At 42.1% G+C, this 27,670-nt stretch overlaps 1 long non-coding RNA gene across 1 annotated transcript in view; it reads left to right on the top strand.

The window, feature by feature from the left end:
- Positions 1-26,091, top strand: part of LOC130356027 (uncharacterized) — a 43,395-nt gene extending 17,304 nt beyond the window's left edge. The window contains exons 2-3 of the long non-coding RNA XR_008888743.1: positions 20,616-20,967; positions 25,835-26,091. This is a non-coding gene — a long non-coding RNA (uncharacterized LOC130356027). The remainder of the gene's footprint in view (positions 1-20,615; positions 20,968-25,834) is intronic.
- The last annotated feature ends 1,579 nt before the right edge of the window (positions 26,092-27,670 follow it).

The following is a 27,670-nucleotide window of genomic DNA, read 5'->3' as shown; positions in this document are numbered from 1 at the left end:
CGGAAAAATAAAAAAGTTATAGGGGTCAGAAGATGACAATTTTAAACGTATACATTTTCCTGCATGTAGTTATGATATTTTTCCGAAGTACGACAAAATCCAACCTATATAAGTAGGGCATAATTTTAATCGAATGGAACTACAGAATAAAGGGAATGTGTCATTTTTACCGAAAAATGTACGGCGTAGAAACAGAAGCCCCCAAAAGTTACAAAGTGGCGTTTTTTTTAAATTTTTTTTCAATTTTGTCTCACAATGATTTTTTTCCCGTTTTGCCGTAGATTTTTGGGTAAAAATGACTATGTAATTACAAAGTAGAATTGGTGGCGCAAAAAATAAGCCACAATATGGATTTTTAGGTGCAAAATTTAAAGAGTTATGATTTTTTAAAGGTAAGGAGGAAAAAATGAAAGTGCAAAAAACGGAAAAACACCTGGTCCTTAAGGGGATAAAGTCATAATGGGTCCTGGCTGCTCATAACAACCGGGTCCCACCGGGTTTGAAGCGTGCTCTGCTCGTGAGCACGCTTTAAACCCCAGTAACGGGACCAGGGCGTACAGATATGCCCTCGGTCCTTAACCCCTTAAGGACTGAGCCCTTTTTCACCTTAAGGACTCAGCCATTTTTTGCTATTCTGACCACTGTCACTTTAAACATTAATAACTCTGGAATGCTTTTAGTTATCAATCTGATTCTGAGATTGTTTTTTCGTGACATATTCTACTTTAACTTAGTGGTAAAATTTTGTGGTAACTTGCATCCTTTCTTGGTGAAAAATCCCAAAATTTGATGAAAAATTTGAAAATTTTGCATTTTTCTAAATTTGAAGCTCTCTGCTTGTAAGGAAAATGGATATTCAAAATATTTTTTTTTATTCACATATACAATATGTCTACTTTATGTTTACATCATAAAATTGATGAGTTTTTACTTTTGGAAGACACCAGAGGGCTTCAAAGTTCCGCAGCAATTTTCCAATTTTTCACAAAATTTTGAAACTCGCTTTTTTTCAGGGACCAGTTCAGGTTTGAAGTGGATTTGAAGGGCATTCATATTAGAAATACCCCATAAAAGACCCCATTATAAAAACTGCACCCCCCAAAGTATTCAAAATGACATTCAGTCAGCGTTTTAACCCTTTAGGTGTTTCACAGGAATAGCAGCAAAGTGAAGGAGAAAATTCACAATCTTAATTTTTTACACTCGCATGTTTTTGTAGACCCAATTTTTGAATTTTTGCAAGGGGTAAAAAGGAGAAAATTTTTACTTGTATTTGAAACCCAATTTCTCTCGAGTAAGCACATACCTCATATGTCTATGTTAATTGTTCGGCGGGCGCAGTAGAGGGCTCAGAAGGGAAGGAGCGACAAATGGTTTTTGGGGGGCATGTCTCATTTAGGAAGCCCCTATGGTGCCAGAACAGCAAAAAAAATCACATGGCATACCATTTTGGAAACTAGACCCCTCGGGGAACATAACAAGGGGTAAAGTAAACCTTAATACCCCACAGGTGATTCACAACTTTTGCATACGTAAAAAAAAAAAAAAAAAAAAAAATTCCCTAAAATGCTTGGTTTCCCAAAAGTTTTACATTTTTAAAATGTAATAGAGGAAAATACCCCCCAAAATTTGAAGCCCAATTTCTCCCGATTCAGAAAACACCCCATATGGGGGTGAAAAGTGCTCTGCTGGCGCACTACAGGTCTCAGAAGAGAAGGAGTCACATTTGGCTTTTTTGAAGGAAATTTTGCTCTGGGGGCATGCCGCATTTAGGAAGCCCCTATGGTGCCAGGACAGCAAAAAAAACCACATGGCATAGCATTTTGGAAACTAGACCCCTTGGGGAACGTAACATGGGGTAAAGTGAACCTTAATACCCCACAGGGGTTTCACAACTTTTGCATATGTAAAAAATAAATAAAAATTTTACCTAAAATGCTTGGTTTCCCAAAAAATTTACATTTTTACAAAGGGTTAAAGCAGAAAATACCCCCCAAAATTTGAAGCCCAATTTCTCCCGATTCAGAAAACGCCCCATATGGGGGTGAAAAGTGCTCTGCTGGCGCACTACAGGTCTCAGAAGAGAAGGAGTCACATTTGGCTTTTTGAAAGCAAATTTTGCTCTGGGGGCATGCCGCATTTAGGAAGCCCCTATGGTGCCAGGACAGCAAAAAAAAAAAAAACACATGGCATACTATTTTGGAAACTAGACCCCTCTGGGAACGTAACAAGGGGTTAAGTGAACCTTAATACCCCACAGGTGTTTCACGACTTTTGCATATGTAAAAAAAATATTTTTTTTTTTACCTAAAATGCCTCTTTTCCCAAAAATTTTACATTTTTAAAAAGGGTAAAAGCAGAAAATACCCCCCAAAATTTGTAACACAATTTCTCCCGAGTACGGCGATACCCCATATGTGACCCTAAACTGTTGCCTTGAAATACGACAGGGCTCCAAAGTGAGAGCGCCATGCGCATTTGAGGCCTAAATTAGGGACTTGAATAGGGGTGGATATAGGGGTATTCTACGCCAGTGATTCCCAAACAGGGTGCCTCCAGCTGTTGTAAAACTCCCAGCATGCCTGGACAGTCAGTGGCTATCTTTCAATACTGGGAGTAGTTGTTTTGCAACAGCTGGAGGCTCCATTTTGGAAACAGTGGCGTACCAGACGTTTTTCATTTTTATTGGGGAGGGGGGCTGTGTAGGGGTATGTGTATATGTAGTGATTTTTACTTTTTATTTTATTGTGTGTTAGTGTAGTGTAGTGTTTTTAGGGTACAGTCACACGGGCGGGGGTTCACAGTAGTTTCACGCTGGCAGTTTGAGCCGCAGCTCAAACTTGCAGCCGGATACTTACTGTAATCCTCCGCCCATGTGAGTGTACCCTGTACGTTCACATTGGGGGGGGGGGGGAACATCCAGCTGTTGCAAAACTACAACTCCCAGCATGTACGGTCTATCAGTGCATGCTGGGAGTTGTAGTTTTGCAACCGCTGGAGGCTCCGTTTTGGAAACAGTGGCGTACCAGACGTTTTTCATTTTTATTGGGGAGGGGAGGGGGGTTGTATAAGGGTATGTGTATACGTAGTGTTTTTTACTTTTTATTGTGTATTAGTGTAGTATTTTTAGGGTACAGTCGCACGGGCGGGGGGTTCACAGTAGTTTCTCACTGGCAGTTTGAGCTGCGACAGAAAATTTGCCGCAGCTCAAACTTGCAGCCGGATACTTGCTGTAATCCTCCGCCCATGTGAGTGTACCCTGTACGTTCACATTGGGGGGGGGGAACATCCAGCTGTTGCAAAACTACAACTCCCAGCATGTACGGTCTATCAGTGCATGCTGGGAGTTGTAGTTTTGCAACAGCTGGAGGCACACTGGTTGTCAAACACAGAGTTTGGTAACAAACTCAGTGTTTTGCAACCAGTGTGCCTTCAGCTGTTGCAAAAGCTACAACCCCCAGCATGTACGGACAGCGGAAGGGCATGCTGGGTCTTGTAGTTATGCAACAGCTGGAGGCATACTACCTTGGCTGGGGATGCTGGGGACTGTAGTTATGCAACAGCTGGAGACACACTGGTTTCCTACATAACTCAGTGTGCCTTCAGCTGTTGCAAAACTACAACTCCCAGCAGTCACCGACAGCCAACGGGCATGCTGGGAGTTGTAGTTACGCAACCAGCAGATGCACTACTACAACTCCCAGCATGCCCTTTAGCTGTTGGTGCAAGCTGGGAGTTGTAGTTACACAACAGCTGAAGGTACACTTTTCCATTAGAAAAAATGTGCCTCCAGCTGATGCAAAACTACAAGTCCCAGCATGCCCATAAGGGCATGCTGGGAGTTGTGGTGGTCTGCCTCCTGCTGTTGCATAACTACAGCTCCCAGCATGCCCTTTTTGCATGCTGGGAGCTGTTGCTAAGCAACAGCAGGAGGCTGTCACTCACCTCCAACGATCCTCGCCGCACAGGTCAGTCCCTCGTCGTCGTCGCCGCGGCCGTCGCTCCTGGGGCCTCGATCCCAACATTGACGCCGGGGATCGGGGTCCCCAGCACCTGGGGTGCACGTCCCGCACCCGCTCACGTCCTCCGGAAGAGGGGCGGAGCGGGTTGCGGGAGTGACACCCGCAGCAGGCGCCCTGATTGGTCGCCCGGTAATCCGGCCGACGAATCAGGGCGATCGTGAGGTGGCACCAGTGCCACCTCACCCCTGCAGGCTCTGGCTGTTCGGGGCCGTCGGAGACGGCCCCGAACAGCCTGTAATTCCGGGTCACCGGGTCACTGGAGACCCGATTGACCCGGAATCTGCCGCAGATCGCTGGACTGAATTGTCCAGCGATCTGCGGCCATCGCCGACATGGGGGGGCATAATGACCCCCCTGGGCGATATGCCCCGATGCCTGCTGAACGATTTCAGCAGGCATCGGGCACCGGCTCCCCTCCGGCTAGCGGCGGGGGGCCGGGAATGGACAGGACGTACTCAAACGTCCTGAGTCCTTAAGGACTCGGAAAAGGGGCCGTTTGAGTACGTCCTGAGTCCTTAAGGGGTTAAGTACCATAACGCAAGGGCGTACCCATACGTCCTTCATCCTGGAGGGGTCAAAAGTTTGTTAAATTTCACACTAAAGTACACTTAAAACTAAAGAACACAGAAAACAGGGAAAGGGGGTGTGGCCTCCAAAAAGGGGCGTGTTCCTGACATTTTCACAAAAACCCAACATATTTACTAAGGTTTCCACATAAAATTTGGTGGATTTGAGCTGAGGAAAACCAGACAGATCAGAGCATGTGTAAAAAAGCAAAATGTAGGGAAAAGTGGAAAATGTAGGGAAACCTTAGTAAATACCGTGGAAAATAAATTGTGGGGAATTAAAACCCACAAAGAAACCTACACAACACTCTTAGTAAATAAGGGCCGATGTCCAATATATGCTGTTATATATTGTACATCATGCACCTTATGATTTATACTTTATCTGTGGAAGGATCACTATAGCTCTGAAACACATTATGCACTGCACTTTATTGTTTTCTAATAAATGATTAGAATCTTTTATCCACCGGGATATTTACCATACAACAGCTTGCGCCAAATTACCTTGGTATTTTTCACTTCTTTTGTTGCCTATGACCTAATAGAGCATATGAACAGGGGTTGGTTTTGTGAGACAACCCTTTAACCCCTTAAGGACCCAGGACGTATGGTTACGTCCTGGGTCCCGGTCCTGCGATATAACGCGGGGTCACAAGGTGACCCCGCATCATATCGCGGCGGGCCCGGCGTCATAGTGAAGCCAGGACCCGCCTCTAATTAACCCTCTATTAACCCTTTAGCCGCACGCACAAAGCTGAGCTGCACCCCTAAAAACGGAAGTGAAAGTTGCCATTTAGCTCAGGGAGCTGTTCGGGATTGCCGCGATATAATCGCGGCATCCCGAACAGCTGTAGCACAGGAGTAAGGTCTCTTACCTTCTCCTGTGCTGTCCGATCGCCGAATGAATGCTTCAAGCCTGAGATCCAGGATTGAGCAGTCAATCGCCGAAAACACCGATTGATCCATTCCTATGGGGATGCATCAATCAGTGTAAAAGATCAGTAAATGCAATGTTATAGCCCCTTATAGGAGCTATAATATTGCACAAGAAAAGTGTAAAAAAATCATTAACCCTTTCAATTATCCCTTCCCCTAATAAAAGTTTGAATCACCCGGCATTTCCAAGAATAAAAAAACACAGTGTAAATAAAAATAAACATATGTGGTATCACCGCGTGCGGAAATGTCCGAATTATAAAAAATATACCGCTTTTTAAACCGCACGTTCAATGGCGTACACGCAAAAAAATTCCAAAGTCCAAAATAGCGCGTTTTTGAATAAAAATTGATCAAAAAGTCTGATCAGAATAAAAATGGTACCGCTAAAAACTTCAGATCACGGCGCAAAAAATGAGCCCTCATAGCGCCCTGAACACAGGAAAAAAAAAAAAGTTATAAGGGTCAGAAGATGACCATTTTAACCTCTTCAGGACATAGGGCGTATGGATACGCCCTGCATCCCGAGTCCTTAAGGACCAAGGGCGTATCCATACGCCCGTGGGAATTCCGGTCCCCACCGCTAGCCGGTTGGGGACCGGAGCCGGATGACTGCTGAAATCGTTCAACAGGCATCCCGGCATATCGCCCAGGGGGGTCATTATGCCCCCCCATGTCGGCGATGGCCGCAGATCGCTGGACAATTCAGTCCAGCGATCTGCGGCCATTCCGGGTCAATCGGGTCTCCAGTGACCCGGTGACCCGGAATTACTGTCTCTGACGGCCCCGAACAGCCATAGCCTGCAGGGGTGAGGTGGCACTGGTGCCACCTCACGATCGCCCTGATTCGTCGGCCGGTTTACCGGCCGACCAATCAGGGCGCCTGCTGCGGGTGTCACTCCCGCAACCCGCTCCGCCCCTCTTCCGGAGGACGTGAGCGGGTGCGGGATGTGGACCCCGGGAGCTGGGGACCCCGATCCCCGGCGTCAATGTTGGGATCGGGGCCCCAGGAGCGGCGGCGAGGGACTGACCTGTGTCCCGGAACAGCAGCAGGAGGTGAGTGACAGCCTCCTGCTGTTGCTTAGCAACTCCCAGCATGCAAAAAGGGCATGCTGGGAGCTGTAGTTATGCAACAGCAGGAGGCAGACAACCACAACTCCCAGCATTCCCTTATGGGCATGCTGGGACTTATAGTTTTGCAACAGCTGGAGGCACATTTTTTCTATGGAAAAGTGTACCTTCAGCTGTTGTATAACAGCTAAAGTGCATGCTGGGAGTTGTAGTGGTGCATCTGCTGGTTGCATAACTATAACTCCCAGCATGCCCGTTGGCTGTCGGTGACTGCTGAGAGTTGTAGTTTTGCAACAGCTGAATGCACAATGGTTGTGAAACTCAGAGTTTTTTTTTTACCTAACTCAGTGTTTCACGACCAGTGTGCCTCCAGCTGTTGCAAACTATAACTCTCAGCGGTCACCGTACACCATGCCCCGTACATGCTGGGAGTTGTAGTTTTGCAACAGCTGGAGGCACACTGGTTGTGAAACACTGAGTTAGGTCACAAACTCAGTGATACATAACCAGTGTGCCTACAGCTGTCGCAAAACTAAAACTCTCAGCATGTACAGTCTGTCAGCGCATGCTGGGAGTTGTAGTTTTGCAACAGCTGGATGTCCCCCCAATGTGAACGTACAGGGTACACTCACATGGGCGGAGGTTTACAGTAAGTATCCGGCTACAAGTTTGAGCTGCGGCAAATTTTCTGCCGTAGCTCAAACTGCCAGCGAGAAACTACTGTGAACCCCCGCCCGTGTGACTGTACCCTAAAAACACTACACTACACTAACACAAAATAAAATAAAAAGTAAAAAACACTACATATACACATGCCCCTACACAGCCCCCCTCCCCAATAAAAATGACAAACCTCTGGTACGCCACTGTTTCCAAAACGGAGCCTCCAGCTGTTGCAAAACAACAACTCCCAGTATTGTCGGACAGCCGTTGACTGTCCAGGCATGCTGGGAGTTTTGCAACAGCTGGAGGCACCCTGTTTGGGAATCACTGACGTAAAATTCCCCAATGCCCACCCCTATGCAAGTCCCTAATTTAGGCCTCAAATGGGCATGGCGCTCTCACTTTGGAGCCCTGTCGTATTTCAAGGCAACTGTTTAGGGTCACATATGGGGTATCGCCGTACTCGGGAGAAATTGTGTTACAAATTTTGAGAGCTAGTTTCTGCTTTTACCCTTTTTAAAAATTTAAAATTTTTGGGAAAAAATAAAGGTATAAAGGTTCACTTAACCCCTTGTTACGTTCCCCGAGGGGTCTAGTTTCCAAAATAGTATGCCATGTGTTTTTTTTTTTTGCTGTCCTGGCACCACAGGGGCTTCCTAAATGCAACATGCCCCCCGAGCAAAATTTGCTTCCAAAAAGCCAAATGTGACTACTCCTCTTCTGAGACCTGTAGTGCGCCAGCAGAGCACTTTTCACCCCCATATGGGGTGTTTTCTGAATCGGGAGAAATTGGGCTTCAAATTTTGAGGGGTATTTTCTGCTATTACCCTTTTTAAAAATGTAAAATTTTTGGGAAAACAAGCATTTTAGGTAAAATATTTTTTTTTTTTTACATTTGCAAAAGTCGAAACACCGGTGGGGTATTAAGGCTCACTTTACCCCTTTTTACGTTCCCCGAGGGGTCTAGTTTCCAAAATGCTATGAATTGTGATTTTTTTTTGCTGTTCTGGCACCATAGGGGCTTCCTAAATGCAACATGCCCCCCAAAAACCATTTCAGAAAAACTCACTCTCCAAAATCCCCTTGTTGCTCCTTCCCTTCTGAGCCCTCTACTGCGCCCGCCGAACAATTTACATAGACATATGAGGTATGTGCTTATTCGAGAGAAATTGGGCTACAAATATAAGTAAAATTTTTCTCCTTTTACCACTTGCAAAAATTCTAAAATTGGGTCTACAAGAACATGCGAGTGTAAAAAATGAAGATTTTGAATTTTCTCCTTCACTTTGCTGCTATTCCTGTGAAACCCTAAAGGGATCCCTAAAGGGTTAAAACACTTACTGGATGTCATTTTGAATACTTTGGGGGGTGTAGTTTTTATAATGGGGTAATTTGTGGGGTATTTCTAATATGAAGACCCTTCAAATCCACTTCAAACCTGAATTGGTCCCTGAAAAATATCGAATTTGAAAATTTTGTGAAAAATTGCTGCTGAACTTTGAAGCCCTCTGGTGTCTTCCAAAAGTAAAAACCTGCCAATTTTATGATGCAAACATAAAGTAGACATATTGTATATGTGAACCAAAAAAAAAATATTCGTAATATACATTTTCCTTACAAGCAGAAAGCTTCAAAGTTAGAAAAATGTTCAAATTTTTCATCAAATTTACGGATTTTTCACCAAGAAAGGATGCAAGTTACCACAAAATCTTACTACTATGTTAAAGTAGAATATGTCACGAAAAAACTATCTCGGAATCAGAATGATAAGTAAAAGCATTCCAGAGTTATTAATATTTAAAGTGACAGTAGTCAGATGTGCAAAAAACGCTCTGGTCCTTAAGGCCAAAATGGGCTTGGTCCTGAAGGGGTTAAACATATAAATTTTCCTGCATGTATTCATGATTTTTTTCTGAAGTGATACAAAATCAAACCTATATAAGTAGGGTATCATTTTAACCGTATGGACCTACAGAATAAAGATAAGGTATTATTTTTGTCGAAAAATGTACTGCGTAAAAACGGAAGCCCCCAAAACTTAAAAATAGTGTTTTTTCATAAATTTTGTCGCACATTGATTTTTTTTCCCGTTTCATTGTAGATTTTTGGGTAAAATGACTAATGTCATTACAAAGTAGAATTAGTGACGCAAAAAATAAGCCATCATATAGAATTTAAGGTGAAAATTTTAAAGAGTTATGATTTTTTAAAGTTCAGGAGGAAAAATTGAAAATGAAAAAACACAAAAAGCCTGGGTCCTTAAGGGGTTAAATACCAAACCAGTTGCTTGCCTTTACTTAGTGACATGTATGCATGTTGGGTCAGGGAATTCCATAAAGCAGTCATTGGAAACTCTTAACTGTCAAACAAAGGAACTTTCAGCCAGGAGGGAGCAGTAAAACTGTAACAATATAATGCCTATAAGATCCCACAGGTTAGACTTTATCTGTAAAGGGTCTGCTGATAAATGCCCTACATCAATGACAGCCTAAAGGGCAAATCTGACTAAAATCCATTTTATGCCATTTTAGGGTAGGGTCACGTGTCATATTTTTCTGTGCATTTGCCTCTGTGTATTTTCCTACACATTGAAGTCAATCGAAAATGGGGTTGTATATACTTTTTATTATATTATATATTATAGTGTATTGTATACCGTGTATACCGTAATACTTGCGCTGGAAAGGCTTAGGTGACCTGCTGATTTAGCATTGTTACAACCTCTGTATTAATTGCTGACAAAGTGCTGTAATCCTTTATGTTCTCCCCATTTGGAGGGAGTGTAATCTGTCGTAGGGACTATTGTCCCTGGGAGCCCTGTCCTTACATTATTACTGTGTGAGAAGTTTGTATTTATCTTCTTGACACATAAAATTCATAGTTTCTTTGAAATCTTGGGTGTTTTTTATGAAATACTGCTGTACGTGCAAGTTGACAAGCAACAAAGGGTGCAGTTACATATCACCTGACCGCTTATAACGTGCCCTACCTAATGTGTTTGTTTTCGATTCCGTCCAATAGTTCAGTTAATGAGTCAGCCGCCTGTATCCTTTCCTTAAACTATAAAAAAAAAGTGTGTGTTTTCTTTTCTGCCATCGGTCTTTTAACACTTAACTCTTTTGCCTCTGGTGGTTACTCTTGTTCTGCTGGTATAACGCCTACGCATATAGTATTACTTTCACAAAGGAAACTGCATGTTTGTTTTAGTTTATGTTTCACAAGTGTTTTGTTTTAATCCTGTAACAGAAATCCAATCGCCAATCCGCATGGATTACAGATGTGGATTCTTCACAAATTTTGAGGTGGAATTTTCCAGTTATTTGCCATGTGAACAAGCCATAAACTCACATGTGATAGCCTGGGGGTGTAGGGTATGGGGATTGTAGCTGTGCGGTAGTTCAAAGGTGCTTGTTCACCCTTGCTATTCGTGATGCCAGGGTGAGGGCTCCTCAGTAATGCTTGTCCTACCTCAACCCTTTCCAAGAGCGATAGGGAGGTAAATAATAATAGAATGTCCACAACCGGAGAGTTTTCTGAAACAGGTATAACTTTTACTGAAGATTTTCTGTAAGCTTCAATAACGGAACAGTCTTTATGCACGCCCCTCAATGAAAGTCTATGGGAGAGGGCGTGATGGCCGTCATGCCCCCTTCCATAGACTTGCATTGAGGGTGTGTGGCTGTGATGTTACAAGAGGCGTGGCCGACCCCCACAGCGCAAAAACAGCGTTCAGAACATTTACTTCCGAACGCTGACCAGAAGAGTACCCCTTTAATATTGATCAGTGGGCTCTATTTCCAAGTCCCTAACCAATCAGCTAAGTAAAGTTTTTTGGAAATAACTGTATTTGTAGTCAGTCGTCAATCACATATACAATAAATGATGCATTCACTATACATAGCATGACAGCACAATTTTAGCACAGGTTCATGAATCCTCACTGTTATAATAAATATTACAAAATTCTACTAAGATAAAGAGCAAAGCTACATAAATACCGAATTTATTAAAAGCTGTCACTTAGCTGAGCGCCTAGACTCTTCAGTGCTGTCAATGCTGACAGATGACAGTCCATTCCTTAGTATACTGAGCACTATGATTAGCGCTACTATGTAGGGCAGTGCTCCATGGCAGATGAAATAGCGTGTTGATGCAAGGCTGTCCTGATATGGTATCCTAGTGTCAACTTTGCTTAAAGTGCAGGGTCTCATTCTTCCTTATTGCTAGTGCAACATACTATTTATTCAGAGTGTGCTGACTGCAAGAAGACCGAATTACAGTCGGGTCAAGAACAATTCTGTGGTTGTTCAATACCTGCTGACTGCATAGAGATGACTGCAAAGAGATGATGCTGCTTAATTATTATCATTAGTGTAAATCACTAGTAAATGTGAACATATGAAACTTGGTTTATCTTCTTAGTAAAAAGTGACATCTTCCAGCAAGTTATCTGCAAAGCTATTTTGACATCTAAACCAACACTATGTTTGGGGCATCACTCCCTGAGGGATTGTTGTAATGTTTTCTAGCGCAAGGAGGCAGAAATTTGGAATATCTAAAGGTGCCCATAAACCTTATACTAAAGTTGGCCAAACCACTGCCGGTATGTTTGTCCAACCTTCTAAGGTGCATGGCAGCCTACAATTGGTTGCCACTTGCCCTTTTTGTCCCAGAAAAGATAAGCTGGCATGAGAGCAGTCTGGCTGTGGCTTACCCCTCCACTCCCCATAGACAACTCAAAAACATTTGTCTATGGTGAACATTTATGTGTATAGGGAGGTCTCGTGTCTATATATATATATATGCCCACCATGTAAATGGTGTCATCTATATTCTGGTGTCCCCTTTCTCTGTAGTCCTGCCTGTGATTACAGTGAGGACACTGCTGAAACGTGATCTATACATGTACTCCAGTTGTAGAACCAGTTTGTTTTATGTTAAAACTGTTGTAGTGAAATGCATGATTTATTAAGACATTAGTTATACATCAGTGAAAAGAAAATGACATCATTATTGATGACTTATAGCTGAAGTCTGTGTGGACTGGCAGAACTGGTATCACATAATGATACAGCTCTGTGACAACTATAAGGGCTCATTCAGATGGCATTATATTCACCCAGAAAGATTCCAGGCAGACATGTATTCTGTGTGTCTGTATGCATTCTGTGATTCAGTCAGCACTGTATTTCCAAGAGGATTCTGCTGAAGTGTCTGAACTATAAATTCCCAAGGCAGTATTTTCCGCTGCAGAAATTCTGCAGTGTTCACAGAGCAGCAGAATCCCACTTAAAACAATGGGAGGTTTCTGCACCAGAATTTCAGAGCAGAATTTTTATGCTGGATTCTGCTCTGAAATTCTGCTGTGTGAATGGGTCCTAAGGGTATGTCCACACTGAGGAATTTTCTCTCTCGCTGAATTTCCTCAGTTGATCCGTGATCTGCATGGTGCAAAAATGATCTGGAATCAGTGCTTATGTCCATGGCCAGCATTGTTTCATTGACAAGAAGATTATCCTAATGGATAGAAGATCTTAACAGGGACATTCCACAATGATTTTCGATAGTGTGAATGGGGTCTAACATTTTAAAAGCATTTTAGCCTATGTGATTGCACTAGTGTATAGATAGTCCAAATGGCAGAGTTGTCACCCATCATGGCTCTTGTAAATGATGTGGCTGCACTGTTGCTTGACCTGTACAAGGGCAGAAGGGAGACCTGTTTATGCAGCTAGATTACGTGCTTGTTACTGACAACATAGTGAGACCACGTTTCATATGACCTGACCCAGACAGTATTGAGAGGTCAAGTATCATATGACATTTTTTTTATGTACCGTATTTTTCGCCGTATAAGACGCACTTTTTCTTCCCCACTGGGGAGGGGGGGAGGGGAAGTTGGTGCGGAACCCGCGGCTAATACAGGACATCATCGTTCGCGGTGATGCCCTGTATTAACCCTTCAGATGCGGCTATAAAAAGCTGACTGCTGCGTCTGAAGCGAAAGTGACACTAACCCGGCTGCTCAGTCGGGCTGTTCGGGACCGCCGCGGTGAAATCGCGGGGTCCCGAACAGCTTACAGGACACCGGGAGGGACCTTTCCTGCCTCCTCTGTGTCTGCTCCTTGTCGGGATCCCCTGCATGGCCGGCGCTCTCCTTCGTCGTCATCACGTCGTCACACACTCTGTCCCATCATCCAATAGGAGCAGTGTGCGTAGCGGCATGATGGCGGCAACGGAGAGCGAGGATACCGGGCAGCAGAAATGTTCCGGAGCGACTGGGACACCCCGGGGATGCGGCGACAACGATGGAGAGCGACATCCAGGGCAGCGGTGACGGGTCCGGAGCGGCGGGGACATGTGAGTACTACCTCCTATACCAGAGGTCTTCAACCTGCCAACGGCTGTCTGGGCATGCTGGGAGTTGTAGTTTTGCAACATCTGGAGGTCCGCAGGTTGAAGGTTCAGAATCTTTTTTTTTCTAGATTTTCTAGATTTTCATCCTTCATCCTATGCCGGAGCGTCTTATATGGCGAAAAATACGGTACTTTTGATTTCCAGTATCATTACACTAAAGGGGAAAATAGGTCAATGCCATTGCCCAAGGTTAATATTTTCCAGTTTCAAATGCCTCCTGTACTGAAGGGTATACAAATGTGTGCATTCATTAGTATTTAAACTGTATACTAAAACGTTGATCCCTTCTCACAGTGACTGGTCAAGTTTGTTACAGATTATATTTATGCAGGTGCAATAGTACAGTATTACTTATTTAGAGCCCTCATGTCCTGGATAATTGTGCTAAATCATGCACATTATACAGAAAGTTATATTGTGTAATATGCAATGTATAGGTAAGCTACCTTATAGTTCAGAAAAATGAAACTTTTCTGTGTTTTTCTGAACATTGTGGGAAGAAATGGATTAAACCGTGTGAAGAGGAACAGTGGAACAGTTGCCTATAGCAACCACTCATTCCAGCTTTATTTTTTCAAAGGCCTTTTAAAAGTTGAAAGAAACAATCTGATTGCTATGAGCAACTGCACCACTGTTCCTCTTCACGAGGTTTGATAAATCCTCCATGCTTGTTTTGGCCTATGCACAGATTAGGTTTAGGTAGTGAACCAGTAATATATCCCATTAACATAATAGATGTTGCGTTTGTAACATATCCTAATCATTTCTAGATATTCATGTTGATTCCATTCTGGCATTTTCTTTGCTAAAAGGGGTTTTCCAGTGGAAAACAATTTTTTTCATATCACCTGGCTCCAGAAACTTCAAACGATTTGTTAATTACTTCTATTAAAAAAATCTTAATCCTTTCAGTACTTCTCAGCTGCTGTATGTTTCAGAGAAAGTTGAGTTGTTCTTTTCTGTCTGACCACAGTGCTCTCTGCTGACAACTGTCCAGGAATAGGAGCAAATCCCCATAGCAAACCTCTCCTGCCCCTGACAGTTCCTGACATGGACAGAAGTGTCAACAGAGAGCACTGTAGTCAGACTGAAAAGAACTACTCAACTTCCTCTGGAGCATACAGCAGCTAGTAAGTACTAGAAGAATTAAGATTTTTTTTTAATAGACTTAATTTACAAACCTGTTTAAAGGGGTTATCCAGGAATCGAAAAACTTAGATATTTTCTTTCAAAGACCGCTCCATGTCTGTCTCCAGGTTGGGTGTGGTTCTGCAGTTCAGTTCCAATTAAGTGAATGGAGCCAAGTTATAATACCACACCCAAAATGGAGTCAGACAGGGAGCTGTATTTGAAAGAAAATAATCTTTTTTTTTTATTCATGGATAACCCCTTTAACTTTCTGGCACTAGTTGAATAAAAAAAATGTTTTGCACCGGAGTACCCCTTTTTATGGAGGATAATAAACTGTGCATGAATGGTCTAAACCATCTACAATAAGGTACTCTAAGGGTTTATTCACAATGGCCCTCATTTACTATTCTAAACCCGACCTCTTTTGTCGGTTTTTTTTGGCGCAGCTTTGTCTGCGGCATGTCGCAGACATCGTGCGCCAGTCTGCGACACGATGCGACATTTTTTCCCGACGGACCCGATGTGGATTCTCCCAAACCCGAAAAAGGGGCGTAACCCGACATTTCTGAGCTTTCCCACGTATTTATTAAGGTTTCCAACTCGAATTTGTTGAATTGTTGTGGATTTTTTCCCGACAGCTCAGAGGAGTTGGAAACCAAAACCTACAAAACCCACGTGCGACAAACAGGATGCGACATAATAATAAATACCAGGGGAAAAAAGCAGTCGGGTAAGAAAGCAAGAAAGACTTACAACCCGATTTTCTTAGTAAATGAGGGCCAATGTGTTTTTTTCTGTGTCACATTCAATGACAAAACAAGTTATGTTAAAGGAGAAGTCCCATGTAGGACAATTTATCCCCTATTCAAAGCATTGAGAGGGTCCGACTGCTGGGACCCCTGCTATCTCCTGTAAAGCACTTTGGCTCCTCACGCATAAAGCGGGGGTAAGTACACGCTATCCATTCAATTATCCATTCGTGGAGAGCCGGAGTGCCGAGATAAGGACCTTATACACTGGGTGATTATCCAATGAATAGGCCAGTAATTGCCCCATGCAAGGCTGTGTTCAGGTTTTTATTTGCAATTACTGAACATAAAGCGAGGAATAGATTGAAATTGAAATTCTCTGTCTTTACATTACACGTGTCTTCTGCTTCGGATCCATTCTTGGCTTTGCATTTAATAATTGCAATTAAAACCCTGAACGTGTGAATACACCCTAAAAGTACCTCCGATCAGTCCGAGAGGAAGCAAACTCTCATTTGTTAGCTGATCACTGGGATAATGCTAAAAAAACACCCTCAGGCTAGGTTTTCACTTGGTTTTATCCAGCAAAAACACCCAACAAAACACAACATTCTCTACAAATGTGGTTTCTTGCAGTAAAACCTTGCCACCAGCTGTTAGCTGAAATTTAATAAAGTCAATAGGGAATTATGAAACGCTCAACCCACTCGTTTTATTTTTCACTCTTCTTGTCCATTTTTGGGTTCAGTGTCAGATTTCCAAAATCGCTGGAGGTTGAGACTATGGCATTTTTTTTGTTTGTTTTTTTAAAGAAATGTTGGAATTTCCACGAAAGGCAAACATGCCTTCAAAAAGCCATATAGGTTTGCCATTTTTTCTGGCGTTAGCCCCCCATTCTTCAAGAGAAACTCTTGAGTCACATGATGAAAGAATCACATGACTTGAATAAAGGCAGGGGAGAAAAGTGCAGTGGCAAAACTCCCAAATTTTATCCCAGCTTAAGGGCACGTTCACACGGGTGGATTACCTGCGGAATTTCTGCAGCAGATTTTGCTGCCATTCACTTCAATGGATCTGCAGAAAATCCGCAATTGAGGCAGGTTTGCAGATTTTCCTTAAGACCCATTGAAGTCAATGGTAGCAAAATCCATTGCGGATTTTCCGCAACAAACACGCTGTGGAAATTCCGCAGGTAATCTGCCCATGTGAATGTACCCTTAGTCGGCTGCACATCTCCCTGTGTAATCAGGGGATGTTTTTCTGACAAAGATAAAAGTGATGGGTCGTACAATCTGATCTGGCGATTGTGTTGCCCTGCCCTTACAATAATTGTATCCTTTTAACAGGCGCCAATCTACTACACTGGCGTTCCTATCTGGCAGGGGTATGCTTGTAAAAAAAAGTAGCAGTGTATTCATATCTGTACTATGTAAGTGTGTAATTTTTAAAGAAAGAAAAGACATGAATACAAACAGAGGTTAGAAAGAAAACCTTCCAGATCATAGGGATTTATTTTTTTCTGCTTTGATAAAGCCTTAGACCAGAGAACTCTGGGTCTGAACATATATACAGTGGGACAAAAAAGTATTTAGTCAGCCACCAATTGTGCAAGATGAGAGAGGCCTGTAATTTTTATTATAGGTATACCTCAATTATGAGAGACATAATGAGAAAAAAAAAACATAAAATCACATTGTCTGATTTTTAAAGAATTTATTTGCACATTATGGTGGAAAATAATTATTTGGTCAATAACAAAAGTTCATCTCAATACTTTGTTATATACCCTTTGTTGGCAATGACAGAGGTCAAACATTTTCTGTAACTCTTCACAAGGTTCTCACACACTGTTGCTGGTATTTTGGCCCATTCCTCCATGCAGATCTCCTCTAGAGCATTGACATAGAGAACAGTCCTCTGCACCGCTGTAGCTACATCGTTGAGAGCCCAATGTTGTCTACGGCAGCTGCGTATGCTCAGCCTTATGTGCGGTGCTGATGCATCAGAAACAAGGTATATGGTAATTCTTCAAATGTGGAACAATAAACAAAGCACTCACCGGGTTTGTAGAGCAAATATCTTCAAGCTTTAATGCAGAAAATCAGCAGGATACATCTTGTGCAGTGAAGCGGACAGGAGCAGTGGCGTGTGGGTTGGGCAACAGACCGTATCGCGCGGCGTTGCGCTTCGTCAGGCCCCTAACATGCTCACATCAGTAGTGCGTTTATAACACCCAAAACCTGTCACCATGTTGATGCTAAACATAGCAAAAGGTAATGAATAATTAAAAACAACACATACTGGCATGTGAATCAAAACAGGCACAGCACATAATATTAATAATATTGTTTCATTTCTGTCATTCAAGCCTAGTGTTAAGTTTCGTGATCCACCTGGCTTCTTTCAAAAGTAGTTGCTGTTGTCTGTCACCGATTAACTCACTCTAAGGCTGCAAATTGTAGTGCTTTTGAATCCCCTTTATGAAATTCATTCACTTGACTGATCATCCTCATTGCTCCAACTCCTGTAGTAATTGATCTGATATGTTCTCTGATGAGGTGGAAAAGTGGACAAATCGTTTTTCCTACATAGAAAAAAAAACACATTTACAGTACAGGGTGTAGACAACGTAGTTTGATCTGCATGTGAAGGATTGGTCATTCCTGATCCTTTCTCCTCCCAAGGTAATTTCTCTACGTTTGCAAATTTATGCACAAAGGGAGCATGTCCCACATGGGAAGTTCCCCTTTGGTCTCTGTTCAGACAGCCAATCCTTCTTTATTTCTTGTTTTTTGTTCCCTTTCATTCTAAGGTAATCAAAGAGTATGTATGACGCGTTTCACACCTAGGTGTGAAACGTGTCAGACATACTCTCTGTTGTGATCATTTGACACCACAGGGTGAGATATTGTATGGAGCCCTAGATCGCAGAAGATTATCAGTAGTCTTGTATGTCTTCCATTTTCTAATAATTGCTCCCACAGTTGATTACTTCACACCAAGCTGCTTGCCTATTGAAGATTCAGTCTTCCCAGCCTGGTGCAGGTATACAATTTTGTTTCTGGTGTCCTTCGACAGCTCTTTGGTCTTGTCCATTTTGGAGTTTGGAGTGTGACTGTTTGAGGTTATGGACAGGTGTCATTTATACTGATAACAAGATCAAACAGGTGCCATTAATACAGGTAAGGAGTGGAGGACAGAGGAGACTCTTAAAGAAGTTACAGGTCTGTGAGAGCCAGAAATCTTGCTTGTTCGTAGGTGACCAAATACTTATTTTGCTGAGGAATTTACCAATTAATTCATTAGAAATCCTACAATGTGATTTCCTGTATTCCCCCCCCCCCCCCCCCATTCTGTCTCTCATAGTTTCATAGTTGAGGTATACCTATGATGAAAATTACAGGCCTCTCTCATCTTTTTAAGTGGGAGAACTTGCACAATTGGTGGCTGACTAAATACTTTTTGCCCCACTGTATGTATAAAGCATGTTCAATGGGCAACTTCAAAACTTTGGAAAGAGTCTGAAACATGGTAGTGATAATTTGTTTTACCTCGAAAATAAGGTCAAATAATATAAAGTTTTATAAATGTCTGAAAAATATGATATTTTAACACTTATTCTGTGCTGTTTTCCTTTCGCTGCATTAAAATGATTCACTGTATGTTTCCTTTTACGTTTCTGCTGGGTTCGGCCTCTCAGTTGTGCAATACTCATGTCTGGTTCGGTGGGGAATTTTCAGGTTACGTTGATAACTACTGATATTGCAACATTCTCTTCCTGACTCATGAGTAGCATCTGCAGCAGGGAGGAGTAAACATGCTGTAATGGGAATAGAATGTACAGTATGAGAGATACTACTGTCCTCAGTTTAGGTTGTCAGTTATCTAAATGTTTGATGTGCTGAGCTAGGCTTTTTAGGCTTCTGTAAAATGAAAAGAAGTGAAATTATAGGCAGTGCATTTACAAATACATCAGCACCATATGATGCACCCATATCTCTGTCCCATGTAGCAGGTAAATCATACAGGGCACCCAAGGTAACTAATTCACAGATTAAGGCCTCCTTCACTCACTCTGTTATGTGTTGTTTTTTGGTTCATGATGCAGAGCATGCAGTTTTTTTTCCTGCATATTTTTCTCATTGCATGTTATTTAGGTCTTAGACCATGCACCACTGGGACCCTCCACAATCTCCAGAACAGGGCCTTCACCTTCCGAGACAAACTGGTTTTGGCAGTGACGGTCCACTCAGCCAATCACCAACTAGAACGCTGCAGCTAGTGGTTGGCTGGACAGGCTGTCACTGCCAAGACCAGTTCGTTTGGAAAGTGGGGGCTGTAGTGCTCAGTAGTCCCATTCTAGATGTTTCGAGGGGGAGGGGGAGGCGGGTTGTGCAGGAGGGAGAAATATAAGTACTTCCTTTATATTTCCACTTTTTAATTCACGTCTGGCTTTGGCTCAGAAACTGCATTAGTAAATTTTAAAAAAACAGCTGTGTGTGACCCCAGTCTAAGGTTGTTTCTTGTCTTTGTACTTCCATGTGGAGGCTGCATAGTTGCCCACTGCAATTTTCACAACTAGTTTAAGAGTTACCAATACAATACACTTCACCATCTGTTCCACCCCACTGACATCCTTGTTTGTGATGAGGTGGCAAAACCAGCAGAACTCGAATACAGCAACAAAGAAGCAATTGTAATTTGGTTCCATTGAATAAAGGCTCCAACTATTTTAGTGTAAGAAAGATCATTTTGTTATCTTTGTACTGTAGGATCCTATATTTTTATACAACAATAATATTTTATTGTTTTATATAAAATAAATACAAGTCCTCTGCTTAAAGCAGACCTGTCAGCAGCCTTATTATTTATTTGTAAAAGAGGATTAAAGGAGTACTCCTGCGGAAAAAAATAATTTAAAAATCAACTGGTGCTAGAAAGTTAAACAGATTGGTAAATTACTTCTATTAAAAAATCTTATTACTTCTAGTTTTTACCAGCTGCACAGTACTACACAAAAAGTTATTTTCTTTTTTCTCCCGCTACCCCCGCTCAAGGACCACTACCCTGAAAAGTGACGTTCCCGATCATCAATAGACATCAGGTACTCATTCTTACTAGGATGTCATATTTCACCCGTGTCTAAGGCAACTAGGAACCCCTTTTTTATCGGAATTGCAGCGCTGGAGTACCCCTAAAATGGGCCCACTATGGAAGGATTCATCCCCTTTTGTGACCACAACACAATTATTTCTCCTAGCATTATACAGCACTCCTTATATCAGGTATCCGATCAGTAATCACTTATTTCCATAATTTACTGTAACCACTCGCTCAGTCATTTAAAATCCTTTATTCATATTTCAGAGGACTATTGTTCTAGTATAATGAAATACTACTAATTGGAAGGTAGGACATTGTTTCTTTCACTTCATATTGTCATTCCACTTTTGATATCTCTCCCAGCGCGTACTCCTATTTTTCTTATATTGTACAATTTACAAATCTGTTTAACTTTCTGGCACCTGTTAATATAAAAAGAAAATTGTTTTCTGCTGGAGTACCCCTTTAAGAGCCCAGGTTTGCCCACTCATCTCCTTTTATTCGTCTGGAAGGATAGAAATCATGGCTTATAAAAAAAAAAAAAAAGACCATCCAGAACATAATCCTGTCCTGCTGCATCATCATCTCCATCCCAGCTGAAGCAATGGCTTGGAGAAAGTCCAGGAAGTGAGGGCGGGGCTAGCACTCTTCCATGCTCACTACTGAGAGGAAGGGGTAATAGAGCAGCCTGCTGCAGTGATTGGATAAAGAAACCCAGTTCTGCACTGCAGACTTATTGAGGAAGTGAATGCATGGAGAGTGAGGGCAAGCTCAGTGCTTGCATTCTTGAGCAGTGGAAGTCAGAATGAGTGAGTATAAAAAAAGAGACATATGTGATACAAAATACAGATTTCTTTTCTGTGATATGACAGGTAAGCTTTAAGAAACCTTTTAAGACCTGGGCTTCACAGAGAGGAGATAAAGTTTTTTTTTTTTACCTCTGTTTGCCTCTGTACTTCCCCCACATTTATAAAAGAGGCGCAAGTTCCTCATAAATCAAAAAAAGTAGCTTACATGTAGAAAAGTTCCTAAGTGTGGTCTGCACTGGAGCAAGTTTGCACAAACATTTGAGTGTTTGCGCAAATATATAGCGACAATTTAAAAATCACAGTTATCGTGATTGATAAATCACCGACCACTGCAAAAAAGCTAACCATGCTAATTTTGTGAATTTTTTAAAGAATGCACAAAAATTTGCAACAATATACAACTAAATAAATGGGTAAAACCAATTATAAATTCCCCTCCCCCCTCAGAAAATGTTGTAGTGCAGCTGCAGTCCTCAAGATTACATACAACGTATTTCACTGGACTGCAGTAGTGCCTTGATAAAGATCAAAAGATAATGCTACAAGTGCTCTAGCTCTTCAATATGCTCTCAGTAAAGCCTTAGGCCCCTTTCACACTATAAAATTCATCCATTAAAAGATCCGTTATAAACGTCCGTTAGAAAAGCTTTAAAAAAAGGATGTTAAACGTCCGTTGCAAAATCCAGTTAAAGTCTAAGGGATTTTTTTCATTATCCGTTATGACCTGTTATTGTCCGTCATGAATAACGGACGTTAGTTGTGATAGAAGAATTAACGGAACATGCATTAATTTTTCTTCCGTCACAAGAAACGGATAAATTAACGGCCGTTATTTTTAGCATTGAAGTCTATGGCAAACGGATGTGCCTTTATGTCATCCGTTTGCACCTGATTTATAATATTGTTTCCATGATGGGAGTAGTAATTCCCTGGCTGCGGGAGTCTGCTGGAGACAGCTGGGGAGGCTTTATTAGTGTTTGTACTACTACCCCCATCATGGAACAGAGTCTGTTCCATGATGGGGGTTGTAGTACAGGGGCTGAGGGATTGACCGCACTGGGTTTCACGTCTGAGACCCGATGCGATCCGAAGAGTGGGCGGCATGGTCCGCAACCCTGCGATGTATCTTGTGTTTTAACTTAAATTTTTTATCCCCCGCGGGTAGCCCTGAATGGCAGGTATGGAGGAGCCATTCAGGGCTCTCAGTGGGAAATTTTAAAATTAACATTATGAGTAACAGGGGGGCCATATGTATATTAAAAGTGCTGTGTAGGGCAAGATATATAGTGCTGCAGGGGGGCAGACATATAGCCTATATATCTAGCCCCCCAGTGCATTTATAATATGCCCCCTGCAGCGCATTAATAAAGATATGACCCCCGCCGGCACATTAATAAATATATACCCCTCGCAGCGCATGTATAATGTGCCCCCTGCAGCACATGTAAAATGTACCCTCCGCAGTGTATGTATGATATACCCTCGCAGCGCATCTATATACATATGCCTCTGCAGCACTATATGTGAAAAGCATTCTAGCAGCAGCATCGGCCGGCCCGATGCTGCTAATAGAAATACTTTTCATACATAGTGCTGCAGCGGCATATGTATATAGATGCGCTGTGGGGGGCGCTGAGAACGCTGTATGTCTGCCCCCCAGCGCTTCTATATACATATACCCCTGCAGCGCTATGAATGAAAAGTATTTCTATTAGCAGCGCATAGTGGAGTATATATATATATATATATATGTATAAATGCCCAGGCGGGGGTCATATCTTTATTAATGCGCTGCAGGGGGCATATTATAAATGCGCTGGGTGGCTAGATATATAGGCTGCCCCCCCTGCAGTGCTATATATATATTGCCCCCCCATAGCACTTTTAATATAGATATGGCCCCCCTGCTACTCACAATGTTCATTTTAAAAACCCTACGGAGAGCCCTGAATGGCTCCTCGGTACCGGCCATTCAGGGCTCCCCGCGGGGGATTAAAAAATGAAAGTTAAAACACATAATACATTGCAGGGTTACGGAGCATGCCGCCTTCTCCCCTGCTTAATAACTTCGGATCTCATCGGGTCTCAGAAGGGAAACCCATTGCGATCAATCACTCAGCCCCTGTACTACAACCCCCATCATGGAACAGACTCGGTTCCATGAAGGGGGTAGTAGTGCAAACACTAATGTAGCCTCCCCAGCTGTCTGCAGACTCCCGCAGCCAGAGAATTACTATTCCCATCATGAAAACAAGTCTGTTCCATGATGGGAGTAGTAGTAGTAGTCCCAGCTGTGGGAGTCTGTAGGCAGAGGTGTTACGGCCATACATGAGGGATGTTCTAACGGGTCTTAACAGATGAATATTTATTCAGTTAGCACCCGTTATTTCATCCGTTTTTACACAGAAAATGGACGTTTAATAATGGATGAATGCTCAGAGTGTGAAAGGAGCCTTAGCTGATGCTGATTGAAGGCATTTAGCTTGTAATTGAATAATGATCAGGTGTTCTTAAGAACACTTAATCATTGCCTTAACACAAGGAAGGAAATCCTAGAATGGTTGCCATCCCCTTACATCATAATGCCTCACTACAGGCCTACAGGTATTAGTCTAGTAAGAGCATTATCAATATGTTGCATCACTCCTGTATTATGACATTTAGTCTATGTTGAATGTCAGACAAACATTAGTTGCTTCCAGTTACATAAAGAATGACATATTTCTTATATATGTAATGGAACCTGAATGTTTCTAAATCTATATTATTACCATTTTTACAAAATCTAAAGTTACACAAAGATTGTTTATCTAGCTAAGTAACATGTTTCTTATAGTTTACATGTAGCTGCTTAGTTCTTCAGCCATTTTTGAATTTAGTTTTGTATTCACACTAATGGGCTCTTTAGTGCAGTTATCTGATAAATGTTGTTCAGTTTAGGAATAAAAATAAAGAAATAACCAATAGATAATGTTAGTTACTCTGTAGTCTATCAAGTTACATCACCACCTTGCTGGATGTACCTTTTGTAATGCTAACTGTTGCAGACAACAGGGGATTTAACTCTCTCTACCACTATGAGCAAAAAACTCACCAGCAACAATGTCAGCTCCACCACAATTAAGAGCTACATTTAGGTCATATTGATAGGTGAAGAAACATCCTCTGGGACTTCCACCTGAATAAAAATAAACAAGCTATATCCAGTGTAACCTATAGGGATTTAACCTGTAGGATTTGTGATTCCTAGTGATTCCTCATTGTCATTGGGGAGATGGCAGTTTGTGTACAGTATATATATATATATATATATATATATATATATATACATACAGGGTGGGACATTTATATGGATGCACCTTAATAAAATGGGAATGGGTGGTGATATTAACTTCTTGTTTGTGGCACATTAGTATATGTGAGGGGGGAAACTTTTCAAGATGGATGGTGACCATGGCGGCCATTTTGAAGTCGGACATTTTGAATCCAACTTTTGTTTTTTCAATAGGAAGAGGGTCATGTGACACATCAAACCTATTGGGAATTTCACAAGAAAAACAATGATGTGCTTGGTTTTAACGTAACATTATTCTTTCATGAGTTATTTACAAGTTTTGACCACTTATAAAATGTGTTCAATGTGCTGCCCATTGTGTTGGATTGTCAATGCAACCCTCTTCTTCCACTCTTCACACACTGATAGCAACACCGCAGGAGAAATGTTAGCAAAGGCTTCCAGTATCCGTAGTGTCAGGTGCTGCACATCTCGTATCTTCACAGCATAGACAATTGCCTTCAGATGACCCCAAAGATAAAAGTCTAAGGGGGTCAGATCGGGAGACCTTGGGGGCCATTGAACTGGCCCACGACGACCAATCCACTTTCCAGGAAACTGTTCATCTAAGACTGCTCGGACCTGACACCCATACTGTGTTTCATCTTGCTTCAAAATGGCTGCCATGGTCACTACCCATCTTGAAAAGTTTCCCCCCCTCACATATACTATTGTGTCACAAACAGGAAGTTAATATCACCAACCATTCCCATTTTATTAAGGTGTATCCATATAAATGGTCCACCTTGTATATATACATGTGTATATATATATATATATATATATATATATATATATATATATATATTCTATAGAGGTCCCACTGACAGGACCTAAACCAATTACTAGAATAGAGGTTCTGATTCCCTTTTCCTCCCCATGACACTGTTGGGTCTATAATATTCTGATATATTGATCGCTATATCTATATGCCTTTGCTAAATGCTATGTACTCTTGCTGAAATATTGCAGAAGAACTTTGTTTTCCTTAATTCAAAACATTTCAGCTTGCTCTTTGCCTGTAATTAAGATGAGAACCTTGGATGGAGCCAAGATACAAGAAGTTAGCAGTTGAAGTCTAAACATTGGGCTTTGTGGAAGGATAGAAAAATCTCAAGATAGAGAAGATGCAACATGAGTGACCTATGCTACGCCATGCTCAAATGACCAATCAGCATATAAAACGATGATTTGATGCGATAGTTTTACCCTCCCCTTTTGTCAATTGTAATAATCTAATGTGATTTGTTAATAAACGGCAGAGCTCTTTGGGAGTCAGTGCTGAGAAGGGGATTTATACCAACATTGAATGGTGTGAATTTGCTTATGTCGTCACAGTGGTAGTCACTCACAGTTTAAGGCCTCACTGCAAGGCATCCTTGACAACACCACTGTGTAAATGGGTGTATTGTAATGGCGTATTTGCCCTCTAGCTCAGTGAATTCATGCACACTGCTTATTTTTGCTTAACCATGTTAAATATCTTTAGTTTTTAAATGTTATTGCATTGCTCCTGTTTGCCATTTTCAATTTAGTGTTCCTTCTTGGGTTGTAAGCCGGGTGCTCTGGGAGCCCTCTGGGTAGATCATGGTGAAGATTTGGGGCATCTTATTGCTTCAATGGTAGTGTGGCCTTGGTAGGAATGAGGAAGGAGTGCTGACACCTAGGCAGGACTAAGATCGCCAGCATTTGAGGCTTGAGAGTGACTGATGCCAAGGAGAGACAGATGCCCCAGATAGCACTGTTCCACCAAAGTTAATGCTAGAACTAGTTGGGGGACTGGTAGCTAACAGAGGGGTTCCGTAGAGAAGTGAAATCCCAGAAGCCAGGAGTACTGCAAAGGGAGATCAGATGAGAGATGCTGGGAAATTACCAACTTGATTCAGAGCAACCCAAAACCCCAGGAAGAAAGCCACTATCTCTGAGAACATTGATTACTTTGAGGTTTGTTTTGACTGTGTATCAGGCTGTGTATTGTGGCCTTAGGGAAAGGATGGTGGTTGAGGAAAGACCAGTGTGTGTATGTGTTTGTGTGTGTGTGTGTTGGGGGGGGGGGGGGGGTCATAGTAAGCAGTATATAGCAGGCCTCGGGAGCCATTTGTATGAGATGGGGGCATAGGAAGCAATTTGTGTGAGAGATAAGGGGCTATTTGTGGGATAGCCATCAACTATCCACAAAAAAGCTGGTAAGTATCTGATCGGTGAGATCCAACCACTGGGACCCCCTGTCATGAAGTCTCTGTCCCATGGGTGAACGGAGCCAGATCTCATCAGGTCAGTACCCAAAGGGGGAATTATTACTATATAGAACATACAAAGGTGGTGTTATTACAGTATGGGACAGTAAGAGGACAAACACTGAGAATAATATATGTGATAGGGGTTGTGTCGCAACCAGAAATCCATCCAGGATAGATTTATAACATTTGCTAGTGCCAACTGCAGTTCGCAATGCAACCCCATTCACTCAGATTAGCTGTGATGCAGCACAATTCAGGGAGTGGGGCATGGTGATATTTAACTGTACGAACAATGGGCCAAACGATTAATTTTTCCAAGACCCACAATCTAAAATCGTCCCTGAATGGCAGAAACAAAATCTCACCCTAACAACCCACATACAGGCAGCCTATAAAGCAGATATAAAAAGCACTTTAAAATGTACCTAATGCCTGTAATGAGAGACTGAACTAAACTGAATTATGCCAACCTTTCTCACTAGTCTAGTTACACACAATGTGTAACTAGTTATAGATATTTATATACAGTCATGGCCGTAAATGTTGGCATCCCTGAATTTTTTTTTAAGAAAATGAAGTATTTCTCACAGAAAAGGATTGCAGTAACACAAATTTTGCTATATACA

The sequence above is a fragment of the Hyla sarda genome, chromosome 2 (assembly GCF_029499605.1).
Source record: "Hyla sarda isolate aHylSar1 chromosome 2, aHylSar1.hap1, whole genome shotgun sequence".
NCBI classification, from domain to species: Eukaryota; Metazoa; Chordata; class Amphibia; order Anura; family Hylidae; genus Hyla; species Hyla sarda.
The sequence above is the reverse complement of the archived record's forward strand: the minus strand, read 5'-3'. Positions and strand labels throughout refer to the sequence as shown.